The sequence below is a fragment of the Mercenaria mercenaria genome, chromosome 15, assembly GCF_021730395.1.
Source record: "Mercenaria mercenaria strain notata chromosome 15, MADL_Memer_1, whole genome shotgun sequence".
NCBI lineage: Eukaryota > Metazoa > Mollusca > Bivalvia > Venerida > Veneridae > Mercenaria > Mercenaria mercenaria.
The window spans coordinates 59,315,744-59,321,020 of NC_069375.1; positions in this window are offsets into that span (position 1 = coordinate 59,315,744).

A 5,277-nucleotide genomic window follows, 5' to 3' on the forward strand; every position below is an offset into this window, starting at 1 on the left:
GGATAAATAGATAGATAATTGGAAACTATTCGAGATATGATTATTGTGCCCTATTCTACTGTATGTATGTATCAATTCGTATTTCATGGTTCATTGGAATGCCTTCAGTTCTTGACCAGTTATGATCAGGATAAGAGCTGTATTAGGACAGCAAACTCGACTATTCGAGTGAGTGAGTTGGGTTTTACGGCGAATCGACAAAAAAAATGTCATATATCACCGATCGACTATTCGAAGGCTCGACAGTAAAAACTGGGTTTTCAGTTACACCAAACATCTGTGTGAAGTTTCAAGAAAGTATCTGCATTAATTTTGGAGATAGTAATTTCAACGCAAAGCCTTAATCTCGCATTTTCCCCAAAGTCCAAAAAGGGGAATAATTTTGCCAAAATACAACTCAGCGTTATGGGACATGCGCTTTTCACCATGTTTTATCCACCTCAGAAACTTGTAAAGTTTCAGTTTAATATCAGCATTGCTTTTGGAGAGAGCAATTCGTATGCAAAATTTCAAACCTAGATTTTTTAAATCCAAGAAGTGGGGTGGGGAGCGTAATTTGGTTAAAATGCATGTAAGAGTTATGGGACTTGATGTTGTTACCTTGTGTTATTACCTGAAAACTCTTAAAGGGGCTTACTTCTCTAAATATTGCAGGCTACACAACTTGTCAAGGTGGCGAATGAACTTTGTCATTATGAGCAAGTACACGATGTTTCAAATGAGTATCTTCAGTAATGGAGCAAAACCGCTTTACCAAACGCAGACGCCGACACCATTACAATAGCCCATATTCTTCATACAGTAGAACAATCTGATTGACCTTGAACCTGACCATACAATCCCAGCCTTGTTTTTTCTAGAAGCTACTTATATGCCAAGTTTAATTTCAATCCATTAATCTAAACTAAAGTTATTGAGCAACTGTTTTTCTATTACTAGTATTCAATGTGCCATTTACCTCAACTCCACTGACAGGTCACCTTAGGGATACTAGTGAATTTATTTTTAATTTATTTAGAAGTTTCAGAGATTTTCAAAGTTTTCCACATAGCCATATTAAGAAACCTAGCATACCCATCCCTTTGTGGCCATATCTGGACAAATCACAATAACTTGAAGGAATTTTGTAGCAGGTGGCCTAAGGCACATTGCTGTAAAGTTATTTTTCAAAATCGGGCTAACTGTTTCAGATGACAATTTTCAGTTTTCCCTGTAGTAAAATTAGCCAAGCCCCTTGCCAACCATATTCTTAAAATAGAACAGAATGAAGAAGGAACTTGCTAGAGGGTCATCTAAGAAATATTTCAGATAACTTTTGAAATTTAGAATGCAGTTTGGGTTGCCAGGGCATCATGAATTCTACATGAAAAGGATTGATCTGAAGGGGGACCATCCATGAAACATCCTTGACTGTGAAGTATTTTAGGAATCTGTTTAGGGGTTTCCTCTAGAGATGTATTGTAGACAGACATCCATAAATCGCAAAGTCAGGGGGAGCTAAATATCTCTTGTATATTCAACAGTCTTGTCAACTGAATGAATAGAACTGGGAATTAAAATGGGAACAATTTTGTAAAATGCAAAACAGAGGTATGGAACCTAAGCAATGCATGAAAGATCATCAAAGTGAAAAAGTGTGTGAAGTTTCAATCCGTTCCAATTAGTCGGTACTGAGATTACCACCTTACATACAAATATTTAAGCAAAAATTGCCAAGTTGAAAAAGGGGCATAATTTTGTTAAAAAGTCAAACAGAGTTATGGAACATGTGCGATGCATGTCAGTTTATCACAGTGAGTATGTGTTTGAAGTGGTTACTGAGATACTAGCTTACATACAAGAGGGTCATTGATCCTAAAGCGCTCACCTGTGTACAAGGCCTCAAGTGTGTTTCACTCAATACGTGCGTACATCAAATAGGGGCGATTTAATGTTGGCGTTTGAACCTAGGGCAATAATCTGAACAATTACAGTGGACTGTACAACTCTTACATCACATGCCAAATATCAAGGCTCCAGTTATAGGTTTTCAGTTTCTTATATATAAGCCTATACGAAGTACATGTCACACACAGGGGCGTGGCCATTTTTGACCTTTAATGCAATAATTTGGACTTAGTAGAGAGTCAAAACCCTTACATCACATGCCAAATATCAAAGCTCTACAGAAAAATATTTTTTAAAGTCGATAGCTGAAAACCTGTTTTTAACCAAAAAGATCCACATGTTCAAGAACTGAAACCATTTGAACAACTTTGAAAGACTGCTACCCAGAGATCATTTGTTTAAAATTTCATCAAAATCCATTCAGCGGTTGTTCAAAAACAATGTTGATGATTGTGCCCTCTGGTAGCCATGTTTTTTTGACGAATCATAAAAATTTAAACACTATTTGTAGAAGGTCACACAAGGACAATGTGTGTGAAATTATCTTACAGAAGATTTTCTACTATTATACTATATACATATAGGGAAAATGACCGGCTCCCTGGCAGCCATGTTTTTTGACGAATCGGAATAATTTGAACAATCTTCGCAGGTCACACAAAGACCATTTGCGTAAAATTATTTCAAAATCAGGCTAGCAGGTTCACAAAAGATTTCTTTTGACGAATCAGTATAATCTGAACAATCTTGGTAGAGGGTGACATAAGGACCATTTGTGTGAAATTATTTCAAAATTGACAATCGCTTTAGATGTCATTTGAAGATTTTTCAATTTTTAGCTCTAGCGGCCCCGATGTGCAACCAAGCGAAACCGTTTGAACAACTTGGTAAAGGACCATCCAAGGAACAACCACGCCAAGATTCATCCAAATCCATTCATAGGTTTTTGAGATGTCTATTAAACACAATTGTTGACGGAGGACGACTTGACGCACAGACTCGGCGTAATCACAATAGCTTACCACAAGCACTTTGTGCTCAGGTATGCTAAAAACACTATAATTGAGACGCCGACGCACAGGCGAGTCCAACTGCTCTACCTATTCTTTTAACAGTAGAGTTAAAAACACCATCTCGTATGTTTTAAGAATTAGGCGCAACCATATTTACAGGGTAGAAATTAAAAGAGCATGCATTAACTCTTCACATGCACCTCTATCACTTTACAAAGTTTTGTTAAAAGTAGAAGATGCTTTTGTAGAAAAGCGCATGTCTCCCCCAATGCACAGTCGTATAAGCAAGAAGTCAACAGGGGACAGGAGTGGAAGTTAGAATCACTGCTTGTTGGCTACAATAGGGATCACCTACTTGGCATGTCCAATCATCCCACTAAGTTTCAACATTCTGGGCCTAATGGTTCTCAAGTTACGAATTGGAAACCGTCTTCATTCCAAAATCAGTAGGGATCATCTACTCTGCATGTCCACTCATCCTCCTAAGTTTCAACATTCTGGGTGATGGTTCTCAAATTACAGATTGGAAAGCATTTTCGATGTTCAGCCCCCTGTGACCTTGACCTTTCATGGAGTGGCCCTGTGAAGTTTGAAGGTTCTAAGTCAAATGGTTCTAAAGTTATTGACTGGAAATGGATTTCCATGTTCTGTCCGCTGCGACCTTGACCTTAATAGTGATAACAAAATCAATAGAGGTATTATCTACTCTGCGTGTCCAATCATCCTATGAAGTTTCAACATTCTTAGTCAGGTGGTTCTCAAGTTACTGACCGGAACTGGTTTTCCATGTTGAGCAATTGGTACCTTGACCTTAAACAGAGTGACCCCAAAATCAATAGGGGTCATCTGCTCTGCATGTCCAATCATCCTATGAAAATTCAACATTCTGGGTCAAGCGGTTATCAAGGTAATGGTTGGAAATGGTTCTCCATGTTCAAGCCCGTGACCTTGACCTAAAATCAATAGGGGTCATTTACTCTGCATGACCAATCATCCTATGAGGTTTTAACATTCTTGGTCAGGTAGTTCTCAAGTTACTAACCGGACATGGTTCTCCATGTTCGGGCCCCCGTGACCTTGACCTTTGATCGAGTGGCCCCAAAAACGATAGGGTCATCTACTCTGCATGTCCAATCATCCTATGGAGTTTCAACATTGTTGGTCAAGTAGTACTTGTTACTGATCGGAAATGGTTTTCCATGTTCAGGCCCCTGTGACGTGATGCTGACGACGGAGGACGACTTGACGCACGGACTCGGTGTAATCACAATAGCTTACCACAAGCACTTTGTGCTCAGGTATGCTAAAAACAACATAATTGAGACGCCGACGCACAGGCGAGTCCAATAGCTCTACCTATTCTTTTAATAGTAGTTAAAAACACTATCTCGTATGTTAGGTGCAACTACATTTACAGGGTAGAAATTAAAGAGCATGCATTAACTCTTCACATGCACCTCTATCACTTTACAGTTTTGTTAAAACTAGAAGATGCTTTTGTAGAAAAACGCACGTCTCCCCAAATGCACTGTTTGTTGGCTACAATAGGGATCATCTACTTGGTATGTCCAATCATCCCACTAAGTTTCAACGTTCTGGGCCTAATGGTTCTCAAGTTACGAATTGGAAACCGTTTTCATTCCAAAATCAGTAGGGATCATCTACTCTGCATGTCCAATCATCCTATGAAGTTTCAACATCCTGGGTCAAGTGGTTCTCAAGTTATTGATCATAAGTAGTTTTCCATGTTCAGGCCCCTGTGACCTTGACCTTTAACAGTGACCTCAAAAACATTAGGGATCATCTACTCTGCATGACCAATTATCCTATGAAGTTTCAACATCCTGGGTCAAGTGGTTCTAGTTATTGGTCAGAAGTAGTTTTCCATGTTTAGGGCCCCGTGACCTTGACCTTTAACTGACCCAAAAATCAATAGGGGTCATCTACTCTGCATGACCAATCATCCTATAAGTTTCAACATTCTTGGTCAAGTGGTTCTAAAGTTATTGATTGGAAATGATTTTCCATGTTCAGGTCCCCCGTGACCTTGACCTTTGACGGAGTGGCCCAAAACTTTTAGGGTCGTCTACTCCATAAGCCCTGCCACCCTATGAAGTTTGAAAGTTCTAGGTCAAATGGTTCTAGTTATTGATCGGAAATGAAGTGCGACGTACGGACGGACGGGGAAAAAACAATCCAATCCGTCACATAATCCAAGACCTAAATTCAATTCCCACTAAGGGAACATTTTGAATTTTTGATATACATCAACAGGTTTGTATATGAAGACGAAAAATGTACTTGCTGGGTGGTAAACATTAAACTGAAGTGTGCAATATTATGCACTTCATCCAACAAAGTAAACAAACAAAAATAA